Raw genomic sequence first — 18,773 nt, forward strand, 5'->3', positions numbered from 1 at the left:
CATCCGAATCGTTGTAGCCGGATCGTACGTGTATAACCGACACGTGTACGCCGGGCCACGATTTTTCCGCATCTCAGCCTATTATCGACACGGATCGAGCTCCTGTCTCTTCAGCGATCCATCGTTGTCCAAGTATAATTGTCCAGTCTATCCCGCCCGCAAGAGTTTCCCCCCCCCAGATATTCGTAATACTTGTTATGCATAAACTACACATAATGATTATTATAGTAAACGATACATAAAGTATGATATATTTCTCTATCCATTAAGAAAGGAGGATGCAAGCAGAAGCTGTTGTTTCTTTGGTGGAAACGATGAGAAACAGAGCGCAGGCAGAGCAACAACAAAGATATAGGGAAAAAAACGTAAAAAAAAAATAAATGATAATATGAATGGTGGAATGAATAAAAAAAAAAAAATAAAATAATAATAATGTACGGAAAGAATAACGAACATACCGAAAGTGTACTGTATTACAATTGCAAGAATACAAACGCAGCCCCGCATATTGCCCAGTGAGCACGTCGTTTTGTACGCTTGGGAGTTGTGAGGTCGTCTGAATAAACATTGTCTGGTGAATTATACAGAACATCTCGTCTCTTATTTATGCGCTCCCCCACGAAAATCCTCTTCGTCCACCCTCGCTTCCCTTATTCCACCTCTGCTCCTCACGAACGTCGATCATCCTCTTCCGGCGGAAGCTCTCGAAGGAAGATGCTCGAGCAGCATAGTGCGACATACTGTGTCTGTCGCAGAAGAATCTTCTCGCAATTTCTCACAGTCGGCGTACAGTTGAAAAATTTGGGAACTCTCTAATTCGAAGCTGTGTTTCGAGAAAATAGAGATCAAATTTTTTCATCGATTATAATTTTACACGATTGGGATCCCCAAAAAATTCCTACGTTTCGCGTTGAATAATAAAACCAAAGAAAATAAAATAATAATACAATTTAAAATTCTATTGAGAAACCTGTACAAATTGAAATGGATATAGCAATTACATAGGTTTTGATTCCTTCGTTTATGTAAAATTATTAACACACTACGATGTTATTCGGAAGTGTTAATACAATTTAAAATTTTACCATTACCTGCGTTTTGAAAATAGCAAAATAATTTTCAATAAAAATTCTCAATAAAAATGTACCTTTCTTTCTCGAGGAAGTGGAACGGAACTATTGCAAATAAGGGTAGAATTGCGGATTTATTTTGGAATTTGGAACCACGAGAGACCACCCAAAACTGTTGGGTCGAAAGTGTCGATGGAATCGGCTTCGGAGGGCTTTCGAGGCCCATTGAGGGAAATTGATTCGTTCGGGAAAGGTCCTCCATTTTCTTTACCCTTGGAAATAAAGTATCGTCGATTTATTGCCTCGTGATTTCGTATTTGTTTTTCTTTCCTGTTTCGGTGAGAAATGGTGGAATTTGTCGTAAGGTTGAGATTCGACGAGAATCGTGAAAATAAAATGGCCACCGGGGACGAACATCTACGATTAACGACGTTTTCCTCTGGTCCCTTAATCTGCTTAAAATAAATTAAAGAATCGGAGATTCGATGATTTTTGCATCGTTTTAACCACTTGCGCTGACAGGAAATTCACAGACGCGTGTGCCAGAACAGTCCAGTGTTTCTTTGACAATTGCCTGACGACGTGTGTACCACGTCGTTTGGGATTCTGTGTTGAAAGCATTACGACGTGTCTACCACGTCGTTGGCGATTCTGTGTCGAAAGCATTACGACGTGTGTACCACGTCGTTGGCGATTCTGTGTCAAAAGCATTACGACGTGTGTACCACGTCGTTGGCGATTCTACAACGAAAGCATTACGACGTGTATACCACGTCGTTGGCGATTCTGCGATAGAAGCATTACGACGTGTCTACCACGTCGTTGGCGATTCTGTGTCAAAAGCATTACGACGTGTGTACCACGTCGTTGGCGACTCTGGGACGAAAGCATTACGACGTGTATACCACGTTGTTGACGATTTTGCGACAAAGGCATTACGACGTGTATACCACGTCGTTGGCGATTCTGCGATAGAAGCATTACGACGTGTATACCACGTGGTTGGGGATTCTGTGTCAAAGGCATTACGACGTGTGTACCACGTCGTAGGTAATTCTGCGACAAAAGCATTACGACGTGTGTGGCACGTCTTTCCAGCGCAAGTAGTTAAACGTCCCCAGTGACCAGCGCTAGACTTTCCGTTTGGGCCCGGCCGATCCTCAGAAACAGACCCAGACTAAGACCAAAAGGTACCAACTTTTGGTGCTAAATTCTTCGCCATCTTTGGACCTAACGTTTGGGAATTCCTGTTATAACAATTGGTACAGTATCTCCGAGTTTTGTCAACACTTCGCCCGCCGCTGCTGGCCCACTTGATGGCCGAGTCTGGGTCTGAACGGGCTAGGCATTTAACGTGTTAAAAACACTCTGTATGCCTGTATATCCTTATCTCGTAGCTCGTTCTCAATGTTTGAGCTTCTAGATACATTTCTGAATATTAAATCCCGGAACATTTTACGCGAGATACTCAGCTAAGTGCGCTTTTTCTTGGAGCTTTCGAGTCTTTAATGCTGATACCACATATACGATGCTCTAAATATTCTAATATTTTAGAAGCACGCTGCAAGTGCCTATGTAAATTTTAGTCTCGGCATTACGGCATTCGAACTATGCTGCTACCATTTTTAACCCTAGAACTACCAAAAGGGTGAAAGTGCACATAGCGATGTAGATTCGTCATCGCAACGCAAAGGATTAACGAATACAGTTCGTCATGAGTTCGTTATTACATTAGCCAAATGACGAACTCTGCCCTGTGCACCCTGCATTCTCATGAATCACTGGGGCACGAAACGTTTCGAACTAAATTAAATTAAACATGTCCTCCAATTATTACCTCGAAATAAATATTAATGCAAGGGGTTGATCGCGCAATCCCAGTCCTAGCTGACCGAAACAACACGATATTCCACGACACTCCTAACCTCACTTTTCTCTCATACTCCCACACGAGTCTCCATATACCCTCGCAGCATCCCCGAATAGAAACTAATGGACAAAGCCAGTAAAAGGAGATAAACAACCCCTACAAATAGAGGTATAACTGTAAAGTATGAAGTACACATACGTTTGAATTTTACTTTCTTCTGAAGCCAAAGGGAGAGTGAATGCGTGATTAGTCTTTACACTTTTCTTCTCTATGGTTTTGTTATTGATGGAAAACGTGGGACAGTTGCATTCTGTGGTATAGAGAGAAGATTGTGAGGAAGGAAAAGTTAACGCGTTAGGCGCCATGTCAGTCATCGGTGACTCATAGTGAACTACAGTCACCGATGACTGTCAGTATACTTTAGTGTATATTGACTGAGAAAATCAGGGAAATTTCAAGAACTAATCTTTGTAATAACAAATTAGTTAGGAAATTAATGTTTAATTAATTAGTTAGAAAATTAGTTAATTAACAAATTAGTCAGCGAAGCAGCAATTCGACTCCTCTTACACGTGCATCCTCGAGTAAAGCGCATGGAGAATACAGTGTCCTTATGAATATCCTGTCGTAACAAAAGCATAACGTTGAGAAAGAAGACAAAGAAGAAGTAAATAAAGAGCAGGGAGATTTCACGTGTAATCGCTACACGTGCTGCAGAGAATAAAAAGCCAAACAACCCCTGTAATAACTAAAATATAACACCGAAGCAGCAGTATAAAGAATGTAAGGTGTCCCTACCAACACCCTATAATAACAAGAACATGACTTTGGAAAAGAGGAAAAAGAAAACCAGGAAAATCAGGAAAATTTCAAGAACAAATTGCTACATGAGTTGCAGAGAATAAAAAAGCAAACAACCCCTATAGTAACCAAAGTATAATACCATAGCAGCAGTATCAAAAATATAAAGTGTCCCTATTAATGACAATGACAATAAGATCGAAACATTGGAAAAGAAGAAAAAGGAAACCAGGAAAATCAGGAAAATCTGAAGAACAAATTGCTATATGAACCCCAGATAATAAAAAGCCAAAGAACTCCTGTACCAATAAAAATATAACACCATAGCAGCAGTATCAAGAATATAAGGTGTCTCTACTAACAGCCAATAATAACAAGAACATAATATCGGAGAAAAAGAAAAAGAAAATCAGGAAAATCTCAAGAACAAATCGCTACACGAACCATAGAAAATAGAAAACCAAACAACCCGAATACCAATAAAAATATAACACCATAACAGCAGTATCAAAAATATAAGGTATCCCTACAATCACCCTACGACAACAAAAATGTAACATCGGAGAAAAAGAGAAAGAAAATCAGGAAAATTCCAAGAACGAATCGTCACACGAGCCCCGTATAATAAAAATCCAAACAACCCCTATGACATCACAAATATTGTTAATGATGGATGAAATTTAATAACAATAAGAACAACTATTTATTTAATTACAAAGATTATCAAACACAAATATTGCGTTGAAATATAATCAATTTATTACGATTACTCTCTCACACGTCTTCTCACTATTAAAACTCAATTGCAACTAACGTATGTCAAATCACACTCTTTTTCTCTTTCTTCTTTCATACATTACATTCACATACACAATTCACGCACACCTCAATCATTACACGCATACTCATTTATCATAACAACCTGAATTCATTAGATATTTCCATCCCATGCATACTTGTTCCACTCATTCCAATATATGTAGGATCGGGGTGTGTGGGTTGGCTAAAGTAACGTTGCTTCACTGCTTCTTAAAATACAATAAGCTTATACTTATATTATCGGCCACGAAACTAAAGACTCGCTACGGGTACTCTCCACTTTTACTTGCTAGACGCTATCTTGAAGACCGTGAAGGACTGTACTCGCCCGCGCCCTTGCACCCTTCTTTAAACCGTTCATCCTCCTCATTCATACCGGACTTTCTTCCCCAGTCACGCTCCTTTCTCATGGTGGGCCAGGCACTTCAACCACTCTGCACGCATCCTTAAACTTTCGCTGGACTCTACCATAAACAATCCTCGCAGTCGATCCTTGCGCACACGGTCACTTTCATTCTAAGTCCAGACACACTCGACATTTCCCAAAACCACACTTATTCCATTCCCATATACGTGTATACTTAACCCTTAGACTACGAACGACTATCTGACAAAGCGCTTCAGAGGGATTGTGCGTGCTTAATGCTCACGATCACTATGGACGGAATACTTTTCGCTCGTGCGAGCTCTGTTGATTAACTGCTCAAGGCACAACTAACAAGTTATTATTGTAATTCTTTTACAGCAGGTTAAATAATAAAAGAACGTTTTAAGATTTAACTTAACATAAAAATAAGGAACAAAAACTAAACAAAAATTAATAGTTCATTTGTGTATGATAAATTTTTGATATCTTTAATATTGTTATACGTATACTATATTGTAGAGATTGGTGGGTGTTAAGTAATATAAAACTATTTATTAAATATCAAATAACGATACAATGTGCGGTGACGGTAAAGACTACGAATATAGATAGATATCAACTAAACTCTTACGACTACAAATAACGACACGATTATAACTAACAACACAATTCTTCGCAACTCTCTTCCAATAACTCTACTACGAACTCTAACATACTACATACTGCCGCTTCACGCCCTTGCATCCCTATTTAAAACCATACACTCTATCCTCTTTCATACCTATTCTCTCTTTCCCAATCACACTTTCCACGCACTCTCTGCAGTCTTACTCAGCGGGTCACGTAGCCCAAACATTCAAACGCGTTCCTAGAGACACTCATCACTTTCATCTGATACATTCATAAACATCCTGTCCATACGATCCTAGCGCACGGTCATTCGTCCTTCCGCACGCACTCCAGATAACACACTCGACCCACTCATCCTGCGATACTACAATATTGTTAATACGTTACTAATGATACTCGGAACAGCTATACAAAAGAATAAACCCGAGTCTATTATTCGTTCCATCATTTGTCTTTTCTTACTGCCGTTGCTAAGAAATACACATATATTCGTCTCACATAAAGTTACATGTAATACCATCGCATACAAGACCGAAAAAATTGAACAACGCATATATGCGTCCATAGCGGTATAAGGGTTAAAAATCTGTGTAATCATTACCACAAATATAACTGGAAAGAAGGAAGTACCGAGAACCGAGAATGAACCTCGCAGCACGAGCGCCGATTGCATAATTCCCAGGTTCAGCGGCGGGTGACCCGTTGGAAGCGTCCTTCTTGGAGGAATCGAACGGGGCAATGCTACCAAGCGGATTCCCATAGCGGTCCGCGGCGCGTGGCACCCCGTGGGCGTCGGTTGCCACGCAACCTGTCTCACCTCTCCGTGTCCTATCGCGAACTTTCCCTCTTTGCTTCTGCACCGTCCCACAGCCGTCCACCCACCGCTCTTTGCCCACCCCGACCCGTCCTAGTTGCATTATACGCGCGGGGTGCATCCGCTCCGGTATTAAGCCACGCGCACCCCCGTTCTCCAACGCTCTGATTGCCACGGGACGGGGCGTGGGCGGAACGAACGTCAGGACTCGTAACGACGGAATTACCCCGCTGCAGCGGCTACGTTTTCACCTCTCTTCCGGCTCTTCTTTGCCCTTTTGTCCCCGCTGTCTTGCCCTCCGCGCCTTCCTCGCCCCGCGCGATACCGAGCATTCGATACCGATACTGGTGACGAGTAACTCTCTTTTCGGAAGTCGAATGAAATGGGTGAGAGGGTGGGTTGGGTGAGACGAAGTCTCGCTTAACGTTTGTTGGGTTCTTCGGCTCAGGTGGTAACGTTGCCGCGTGTTGTGCAATAGAAGCTGCTCCGGTCTGTAGTCGAGTTTGAGGTTAGAATGCTCGCTTCTGGAAAATTTTCAGGGCTGTAAGGGTAATATCGTGTATCGAAATTTTTGATATCCGTGTTATAAGATAAATAGCTGTTTTTTGTTTGATCTATATGTTTGTTCGCTACTGTTATGTAATTTTTCTTATAATCTTTGGTCTCTTGCACGTGGCTGACCTAGAGCGGCCTGTGCCACGAAGCGCAATTGAATGACGCACGCTTAGGCAGAAAGAAAACAAGGGAAGTGCATAGACAAGCTACGCATTCGCTTGCCCTCTGACGTCAGAAGAAAGGAAAGTGCAAACGTGTACTTTAGATTTTACCATTTGGAATTTTTAGGGTTAGGTTGATCAATTTTGGGGTGACTTCTTGCGGTGCAAATTGGGGTGTAAATACAATACCGTTTCGATGTTATGACGGTATTTAATATAAATATCGAAACTATCGAATTGGTATATACTTCTACCACTGCAAATTGATGCCACGACTTTGGAATTTTTCCAAATAATTTTTAGAAATTTGTGACGTAATTATTTTCCTCCTGGTATTTCGGTGATGCTTGAAAAATGGAGAGAAGTACTTGGTTCAAATATCGAAACTATCGAATTGACGCCATACTTTTGCTGCAATTGCAAATTGATGCCACTGCATTTGCAATTTTTCCGAATAATTTTTTAAAATTTGTGACTTAATTATTTTCCTCCTAATATTTCGGTGATTCTTGAGTAATTGAAATTAGGCAATTTTGCGAATGATACGTTTTGAAAAAGAGTTAAAATGGAAACTTCGAGACCACTTATAAGAGTACTTGGTTCAAATATCGAAACTATCGAATTGATGCCCTATTTTTGCTGCAATTGCAAATTGATACCACTGCATTTGCAATTTTGCCAAATAATTTTTAAAAATTTCTAACGTAATTATTTTCCTCCTGATGATCCTTGCGTGATTGAGATCGAGGAATTTTTCGCACGATACGTTTTGAGAAAAGGTTAAAATGGGGGATTCGAGTCCACTTATTCTGACTCGATTGGTTAGGTGTAGTGTCAAAGGTTTATCGAGGATTGTTGGTTTTGGTGGGAACAATGCAAAGGTTCGCAGGCGTTCTAAATTGTTTCTGGTTCGTTTTGGTTTGATTGAACTTTCCGAGCCAATGGCTTGCTCGATCAGAGTATTGTTATTAACAGCACACCGGAGTGATTTTCGACGAGTTTCCGTGTCGCGTGGGTCGCGTGCGTCATACTGTCACACGAAACTAATAATTTCCTCTATTTATACCCCGAGCATTTGCGCCTGTGTTTTCGTGTTCGTTAAAAAGCAAAAGTGTTAAAAAGTAAAAGCTTTTATATTTATTACAATCCACGAAATTTAGCCTGTCAACTAATTATCAACAAATACACGAATTACATCAAAATACTCGAAAGACACAGACTAATAATTCATTACGAATTTCTAAATTATATCCATAACAGGACCATTTCCATTTTTAAATTTACAAACATTTTCTTTTATTTAGCATTCCCAATTTTATTAAATAGATCAAAATAACGTGGATAAAAATGGATGCCAATATCTTCTCCATTTTTTAACAGTTAACGCATTAGTATATTTACATAAAAACATTTAAATAACGAAAACAATTCGCATTAAACTATTTTAAACAAAAAATTCATTGACATTTTCTAGAAAATTTTCTCTCCCTCTATTAACCCTTTGCACTCGACGATTTTTTGACTAGAGAAGAGTAGAAATTCAAAGATCCTCCATTAAAAACCTGACTATAATTTTCCGAGCAGTAAATAAAGAATTGTATAATATATTACTTTACATGAAATTTGATATATTAATTAATATCGATCTTCCAAATTCTATGAAATGGTGACTGAAGCTCACCCCTCCAGTGCAAAGGGTTAATCGTTGCATACTCTTGTTTCCGCTTTGACGATTCTCACGTAACTGTTTTATGCTAACACATTTTTCTAAACGTTTTCAAAAATCATTCATACTATAATGTGTTAGCAATGGATGAAATATCGATAACGAATAAGAACAATTCTTTATTTAATTACAAAAATGATCAAATACAAATATTAAATACAAATGTAATTAATTTCTCGCAATCCCATGCGTACACATATTACGACTCAATTACAACTGATCTATGCCCAATCTCTTTTCTTGTTTCGTTTCTTTGGAAATTTTTTTCCTTTCATACTCTAGTCCACCGATTATTAGACCGATCGTGATACCTTTAGTATCGATAAACAACGTCGCAGTAGTGGCGAAGCGAAAAAGGTCGAGGACCAAGTACCAAGTAGATTCAGGAGCACGCATGGCCGGAGTCACGCGACGGTGCCCATAGGGACAGAGATTTTGTCACCGGCGCCATTTGTCCCGGTGAGATACGATCGCGCCTAAATCGATGGAAGACGAGGAAACATAACCGTGGATCGTTGGTACGCGATGAATCGGGGAGAGCCGCGAGAGACGGCATAAAGCGGCACGCGAAGCTCGTTCATACTCGGAATTCAATTATCGGCCGGGCCGATGTCGGGCATTGTCTTCTCAAAGGAGTCTTTCCAACGGACGCGGCCGACTCGAGGCCACCCTTGACTGCCACTCGGCCGTGTGTGCTGTCCCTGGGCAAACGCACTACATTCCCAGACTGGGATTTAGCCTCCAGGACGCCCTCACGGACGCGCACACCACGACTGTCCGGTATCCAGCTCTCCACCTCCCTGTTTCAACCGCTGGCTTCGCGTTAAGCCCCAACCACGCTTGATCGCGCGGTGCTCTGGTTATGATCGCGCCACCGTTCGGTTTTTAGGTTATGTGCGTAGCTTTTTAGTTTTCTTTTCTTTTCCATTTTTTGGAAATTGTTGGTGATAATGAATTAATGGTGATTAATGATTCTTTTGGAATGGATAGTGGGGTTGAAGATACGAGAGCTTTTTTATTTTTTTAATTTTTTATTTTTTTGTTTGGTTCTTATGGAATGCATAATGGTAATGGTGATTGAGAATGATGGGTAATAATTGATTGGATACTAGTAAGTATAATAGCGAGGTTGTATTTATATAGGTTTTCTTAGTTCTTTTTGGAAAGAATATAGCAATGATAATTGATAATGAGAGTATTGTAAAGTGGATTTTAATTTTGTCTGTAATATATAATATGCATTAATTGATTCTTGTATAGTTTACTTTCTTCAATCGGAATCTGTAATGGAAATTGCACTGTCAATCTGAGTTTTCGAAAATTGTGAGCTTTTTCCGAAAATGCATATTATTTTCAAATGTTGAGGAGGAATTATAATTATTTATGAATATTAATATTTATAATTATGCATAGTGATAAACTCCTTATTCTTTATGTAATACTGAATTTTAGCCGAAAATATAAAAAAATATTTAATATAAATTATCAAATTTGTTATTAGTAACAAATTAATATTGTTAATAACAAATTGTCCACAATGTGAATTTATAATAAAAGTGAAAAAAAATAATTAACTACTGGTTATTACTTGAATTTACAACGCATGTACCTTAAAATGTACCTATAATTTTAGAAAAGTTTATAAATTATTATTATTATTGTGAATAACAAATTAATATTGTTAATAACAAATTGCTCGTAATCTATATTTATAATAAAAGTGAAAAAATTAATAAATTATTGCCTATAAGAGCGGAAAATTAATAATTAATAAAATCGACGAAGTTTGAAAATTTTCGATTGGGGTGGGGGGCTCGGCCGATCGGTGACTATATAAAGGGCGACGCGACGCAGCACAAGTCATTTGTCAGTTCGATTTCGGAAGTGTAACATCTAATAATCATAGTGCGCGAGGGGTGCGCGTCCGAAGTGAGGTTGGGACTAGCCACCCCACCCTCACCCCACCCCATTAAACAATTTACTAATAATTTCATTTTGTTTTCAGCTATTAATTTTTTTCTTCTTACAGGTTTTAATTATTTTTTTATTTTTTCAGCTTTTAATTATTTTTTCTCCTTCCAGATTTTATTTCTATTTAAACATTCGAATATTTCGTATAATATTCGAATGTCTCATGGTTGGATTCTTTATTTCTCATCGTTGGTTTCTTCATGCCTCATCGTTAGTTTTAGGCCAATTTTTCTTCAGGGTTCTAATTATATTTTTTTTTTTTCAGATTTTAATTATTTTTCTTCTTTCAGAAACGACGCGGGATGCGTGCGTTTAGACCTAAGTAATTATAAGTAGTCATAAGATAGCATCCTAGACTAAGTTTCATGTGCGCGCTATCTGTTCAAAGGTAAGCTACCTAACTTGGAGCGAAATTTTCTATTTTCCTCTTATCCCTCTCGCTTATCAAATAGAACATAATTGTTCTCGCGACAATCGCGATCGTTCTTAAGTATCGACTAGCCTACGCGACGTACTTCCCGTGTACTCGACAACTCCGCGCCTCGTAAGTCATTCTCACGGCTCGTCTCCGACCCTCATTTCTGCCACTGTCAATCTCGTCATGCATCGGGATCTCTGGTGGCTCTCGGGCTAGTGAGGCATCTGGAGTAATACGGGGGTCCGTCGACCTTAGTCGTCCTGAGTGCCAATCCGTGCACACGACCGGGGGATGGGCCCTGCAGTCGGAATCATTGCAAGAGCGTGCCTGCCTGCCCCTCTAGCACTTGGTGGCTATGTGGTTATGTTTGCATAGAGCCGGGGTATGGAGCATGCGCGTGATTCCGACTGTTAGGCCTCGCATAGGACCCTCGGATTGCCTCTGGGTGTTTCACTGGTTCGTTAGCTGCCTTAGATCATCGAGTAAGCCATGGCGAGGTCGGCGGTGGCAGGGTGGGCAAGGCCCGATCGGGAGGGTGCATGCATAGCCACCTCCACGTGGTGAGACCTGGTAATTGTTATCGTTTTCCAAAGAACAATTTTTGGGAAATGATACCAAGCTAAGAGCTACGCACCAAAGTTGGCATATTAGTTATAAGCTACTCATAAGTTAATTATAAGTCGAATATAGATCAGCTCGAGATACTCTCACGGAACTTTGACGTGGAAGGTCGGCTGTGCTGGCGCGTGAACGGGGTTTAACAGCGGCCGGCTCGGCTAAGGAGCGCGTTCAAGGTCCGAGCGAGGTCGCAGACACATTCGAGAACGGCAGAGCATCCCCCCTTGCACGAGAGAAACCCTCCCCCCTTATCAATGCGCGAGACAACGAGGCGGCGGATGTGCAGCTCAATGAGACTTTACATCGTCCGCTCTTTCCGCTTCGAGCGGTCGTCGCGCCTCCTACGGGACGCGACTGTCTCGTGCTTTGTCTCTCCGTGCTTTTCCCGCCCGCCATCCCTTTTTCTCCGATGCTCCCTATCTTTCCCCGCTTTCTCCTTTTCCTTTCCTCTCTTCCGTTGCCTCTGCGTCGCGGGACGAGTGAAAAGCCCGGTGAGATTTGTCCACCGACACGCCACGTTCGCGAGTCTTCCATGCCATTTATTTTCCTTCTTCCTAGTTTTATTTTCTACTTTTCTTTCGCATTTCCTTTTCCTTTTTCTTTGCATTCCATACATGCATGTATTTTCTTTTTTGTTCCCTTATTCGTGTTCGCACGCTTTTATTATTCTTCTTTTCTCTGTGCTATATACGTGTTTGCGTGTGTCCCTTTTTTATCTCTGTTTGTTTGTTTCTTTTTCCTTTTCTTTTTTCTTTTCGTTTATGGCTCCCTTTTTTACAGTAATGCTTGGAAGTTGATTGATTTTAATCATAAATTGTTGGTTTTTGGCGTTTCGTTTGTCATTCGACCGGTCTTAATGGAATTTCAATGGTAATTAAAATGAAGTTTGGATTGCATCTAGATTCTTAGGTAATAATTGAAAATCGAACTTTTAAATTTGGTCGATGGATCAATGGTTTCCCATAAACCTGCGCGGATTTATAGACCATTTGCGAAGCACCAAAGGAATCTCTGAACAAGTGCCATTTTCATTTCCGATACGTATCAAGGTATTATCATTTTAGCACCATATGGCATAGCAATTAGAAACTAGATACAAACGAACTTATCACGTTCCTACCCCGTGATCTATTACGTTTTGGCGCAGAGTTCCTCGAAAATCCAATAATCTGTACAATCTGTATAGACGTCAAGCGATTATGATTCCTCGAAATGCGTTATTAATCCACCATAATTCTCCGATGACGAAGACGTCTTTGTGTTCTAAGAAATTTCAAACGAACGTCAAATTTACCCTCTTAACTATACTTCCGTCATCTTCACTATTTTTCTATACCTAGCATTACCATCCTTCCATATTAATTTCTCAAAAACGCGAAAACGAATTTTCAAAGTACAAATTTATATAAATAATTCCATCATATAATAATCTTCAGATAAATTATTAATTAGGGTAACAGAGTAATACAATTTTATAGAATTGTCAATAAATTGAAGAATATTTTAATTTATCCATAAAAATTCTATCTTTAGTAGCTACCTTTCAGCCTTATTTAAAACGAACGCCAAATTTCCCTCTTAAATATACTTCCGTCATCCTCACTATTTTTCTATACCTAGCATTACCATCCTCCCATATTAATTTCTCGAAAACGCGAAAACTAATTTTCAAAGTACAAATTTATAAAAATAATTCCATCTATTTCCCCGCGACTTTCAAAGCAATCCTGATTTAAAACGAACGTCAAATTTCCCCCTTAACTATACTTCCATCATCCTCGCTATTTTTCTATACCTAGCATTACCATCCTCCCATATTAATTTCTCGAAAACGCGAAAACTAATTTTCAAAGTACAAATTTATAAAAATAATTCCATCTATTTCCCCGCGACTTTCAAAGCAATCCTGATTTAAAACGAACGTCAAATTTCCCCCTTAACTATACTTCCATCATCCTCGCTATTTTTCTATACCTAGCATTACCATCCTCCCATATTAATTTCTCGAAAACGCGAAAACTAATTTTCAAAGTACAAATTTATAAAAATAATTCCATCTATTTCCCTGCGACTTTCAAAACAACCCTTATTTCACTCTTTTTCCTCGAAATTAAAAATCTATCTTATCCCAATCCAACCCCTAGATGAAAATCTAACCCAACAGCACAGTGCAGAGTATAGTAACACTCGTGTTCGCGGTTTAGTGCGAATTTATCGTAACTGTACGCATAGTAAGTCAAACAATGGAACGGGCGCTAAGTGTACGACTTACTGGAGATACGAACGGAAGCGAAGAGTGATAATTAGCGCAACGCCAGGGGGGAACAGGTTGGAAAAGTAGGCTGGATCGATCTTGGCCAGTAACGCAAAGTGGCGGCTCGGGTTTCATGAATCGAATCGCAACCGAACTTCTTATCTTCATTCACGAACTGTGTGCGCAGTAGTACGCGAAGGCTGATAGAAAATCGAGATTATGCCTGGCATTGATACCACTCGTGAAAGCAAATAAGCACGATACGGTCTAGGAGGCTCGGAATAAAGAATTCGCTCCATCTTTATTAATTTTCCGTTCGTCCGCCATTTGCAAACTCGATTAAATCTGATAAAATCTCATTGCGTTTTCTAAATATCGCTGTTTCCTGAAATTCACGAATTTTATCCGGCTGCTGGGATTTATTTTAATAAATTTCCGAAGGAATTTTCGGATCGAGATTTCCACCCGAGATAACTTTAGATAGATTTGTGGAATTTATAAACGCGATCTATTCTTGGTTTTCGTCTTTTTCTACGCTTGGACGATTTCTTTCCCGGATTGGAAACGATTTTCTTGCCTGTTGGCTTAACGCGAGTCGACAAACAGCGATCAGGGGATTCGTTCTTACAGAGACGTTATCGAACTGCCATATAGATTTTTACGCGAGATCGGCTGGATCTCCTGGACGATAAAAATGATCGGAAACTGACATTCCAAGGCTCGAATTTTAACCAGAAAATATTGCAATATTACAATAATTAAATTATTACGATATTAATTAAATTTTAATTGTTACATAATTAAAATTATTACAGTATTTATATATTAATATTATATATTGTAATATTATTAAGGTTAAAATTTTTTAAGATCGAAGCTGTAGTTCTCGGAGAATTGTAGAATGGATTGCACAGTGGACCGCGAGAGGCGCTGCGATCGCACAGGAAACTGTAATGGCTGTCTACGTTGCGCATAACCACAGTGCAATATTGCACTACATTTGAAATTTGTAAATACAATTTTCTTCTCTTTCATAAGAAAACTTCTGACATCATCGTGTTTTTCGAAAATTCTATTTTTTAATACAGCCTCCTACTAACTTGTCCTAATATAATTACAGATTATAGGTTATTTTAATCAAATAATTCATAGCGCAAATTAATTAATACCTGTTTCGGAATAATTTTAAATTTCATCGCGAAAACACTCGACTGGTGTCTAATTTATACACATACACCTGAAATAAATTATACGCTTCTTCTTTCGTGGAGTTAATCCTCCAATCTTGCACGAAAACGACGCTACGTCTCCCCTCGGTATCCTCTTTATTCTAACCTATTTCAATACAGCTTCCTACTAACTTGTACCAATATATATCAAGCGTAATTACAAATTCGTTGTTCTAAACGTCGCACGATATAATCTGCAGCGTTTGATCCAAAAAATTGTCGAAAACCCGATACGTAAGACGTAATGTAACAATTAAATAATCGTAACCCAAAATAATTAACCCTTTGCACTCGAAAAGTGAACTTCGATCACTATTTTATAAAATTTGGAAGATCGATATTAATTAATATACCAAATTTAATGTAACGTAACAGTGTGCGAGGTATCGAAATCAAATAATTCCACAATTCTATTATTATACAATTCTATATTGCTCAAAAAAGTATCGTCAGATTTTTTTAGTAGAGAATCTTTGAATTTCTACTCTTCTCTAGCCAAAAAATCGTCGAGTGCAAAGGGTTAACCCCATTTTTAAAATCATTTCAAAATTCATTATCGAAACACTCGACTGACGATCAATTTGTACACTCGCATCTGAAATAAATCTTTTACCCCACCTTTCGTGGAATTAATCTTGTAATCTTGCACGAGAACGACGCTACCCCCTCCCCCACCCCTCCATTCATTAGCCGATAAATTTGTTAAAGGGGTTATTACGGAAGGAAGAGTAGTCAGTGGAAAGCTGTGGAAAAACTGCGTGGATTTTTATTCAACGGTCGAATGGTTAGAACTGGCCTGTTCAAGGCCTCGCAGATCAAAAGTCGTCTTCAGAAGACTGGTGACAAAAGACAGAACATTGGGGGATGAGATCGCTGCCACACCGCTGGAACGTAGAGTTTGCTTCGCTATTGAATTTTACCATAACAAAATTTAACGCAAAGAAAAACGGGAAGAAAATCGGAATTGCCTAAAAGCGATCGCTCATCGAAATCAAACTTAGGAAATCCCGCTCTCCACAGCCACCCTGGATCCACCCTCTCGCAACAGCTTACTCTTCCCACGCACTCGGGGAGCGTTTTCCCGGGACGTTCTGATTCCACGAGATTACCCCCGGCTCACCTTCTCGTGTGTCGCCTTCTCTATCTGCCTATTTTCTCTCCTCTTTTTCCACCCGTGGCCGGATCGCGGTGATCGAAGGGTGTCGAGAGATCGACGCTCCCCTTTATTAGACCCGTGCCGTTCCTTCCGGGTTAACGTTCCCTCGTCCTTCGAGGGCCTGCCGCGGCTGCTCGTGCACGGGCCTCCACGTGGCAAGGTCGCGACCCGCCCGAGAAGGCAACCTTGCCCGGATCTTTCTACCCCTCGTCGAAGGGAGAATTTACGAGCGTACGCCTACTCGGCGCGCGCGCGTGCCCCTCGACACCCCGAAACGGACGTTCACGCGTTGTTGATTCTGTGCCTGGCCTGGCCTCGTGACGTCGAATAAACGCGCGATCCACACACGCTTATCGCCGGATCGACTCGGCTTTTCTTATTTTTCTGTTCCAACCAGTCTTTTCGGCTTTTCCGTGGCTGCTTAGCCTTCGTGGGAGACAAAGAGTAGCTGAACTGTACTAGTTTTCTCATTTTTGAATTTTTATAGGGGCTTTTGTTCGGTTACAGTATTGTAAATTTTGTCCCGTTTCCACGACGAGGAATCTTTTTCCGATTAAAGCGCCCCATCGATTAATAATTCATACGAAATTTCGAGGAAATGCCAGGGTACACAGAGTGAAACTGTCCGGCAAAACCTCTCTTCTTAATGTAATCTATCCATTAATAATTCATAATTCGCGAAGATCAGAGAAGTACTTATGTGCTTCTTCTCGAATTAATTGAGTCTTTATAAGAAGAAACGCGTTGCTCACGACTGTCCGAGGAGATGTTTGTTATTATGTGCTTCTCAGCATCAATACGCTCTTTTCTTTGCCAATCGCAATTATAATACATTGTAATACATTATGATCTTGCTTCTCGACAAATCGTCACAGATGTTTTCACGGATATCGTTTTAGTTATTTCCTTCTTTCAATTATCTTCTTTAATAACAGCCGACCAACTAGTCGAAAAATATGAAAGAACGTATTAAAAATATGGAATTCGTTTCGCAAATTACCTAAAGCTAAGGATTAATGAGCTCTTATGTTCACGAATTTTATATTAAAATATTAATATATTTAAATAATATTTATATTTTAGTAATTATTTATACGTTTGTTATTTATGCTTATATTTATACTTATTTCATTTTCCTTCTCTTCAAAGTAAGTTTAGACATCCTCACGCTATCTCCCTTAATAAAAATGAAGCAATTGAAAAATATAAAAAAATATATACATTCTAAAGGATAAATAATAAATAAATTTATAACAATAAATTGCACGATCCTCATCGTCGTATAATTTTCACTTATGAAGCCTCCATGTACCACAAAAATTCTACACCCGACTTAGGATTAATTAGTTTCTTATTTTGCAAGACTAAAATGATAATAACAATATAGAGTAGCGCCATTTTCTTTTTACGCGAGTAGAAAAATGGCGGTCGTTTGAGAGATGTTTTCTCCAGACGATACTGACAAAAGTTATAAATTATATTATAAATTAACGAGACACGTGTTTGTAAAAATTATTTTCGTTTTATATCACTCAGTCTTCCAGTGCCCACCCTGTACTTTCTCACTACGCACCCTCTTGCTCATTCGTTTATGGTTAACTGAGTAATCGCCTAATGTCCCGAGTATCGATACTACTCTCCCCACTCCAACTATAGAACTTTGTACTTCCATGGATATATCCATTAATAATTCATAATTCGATATATATAATTATCTATGTACTACATTCTCATTCTCTCCACCAGACAAAAGACTCTCCCCCAAAAAGAGAGTGTAGTCTATCTGTTTAATTTTTCTTTCACAAAGACCAAGCACCATACATATATCTACTAATAATTGATAATTCATAATTCATAATTCGATGTATATAATCGTCTATTTAGCTCAGAAACGTATCAAATTTTCTTTCCTAACCTCAAACACTCCTCGTCCTGATACATCTGCTACTTCAAGCATAATCATATAAAAATCCTGTCTTCCCCTAAAATATTTTCATCTATTAAAAATTCCAAATTATAACTATGATTGCATCACTATATAATCGTCTACTTAGCTCAGAAACGTATCAAATTTTCTTTCCTAACCTCAAACACTCCTCGTCCTGATACGTCTGCTACTTCAAGCATAATCATATAAAAATCCTGTCTTTCCCAAAAATATTTTCACCTATTAAAAATTCCAAATTATAACTATGATTGCGTCAAATTATATCGAACACCAGGCACGTATCAAATTTCCTTTTCTAACCTCAAACACTCCTCGTCCTGATACATCTGCTACTTCAAGCAAAATCATATAAAAATTCTGTCTTTC

The sequence above is a fragment of the Eufriesea mexicana genome, unplaced genomic scaffold, assembly GCF_001483705.2.
Source record: "Eufriesea mexicana isolate 0111107269 unplaced genomic scaffold, ASM148370v2 scaffold812, whole genome shotgun sequence".
In the NCBI taxonomy this organism is placed as follows: Eukaryota; Metazoa; Arthropoda; class Insecta; order Hymenoptera; family Apidae; genus Eufriesea; species Eufriesea mexicana.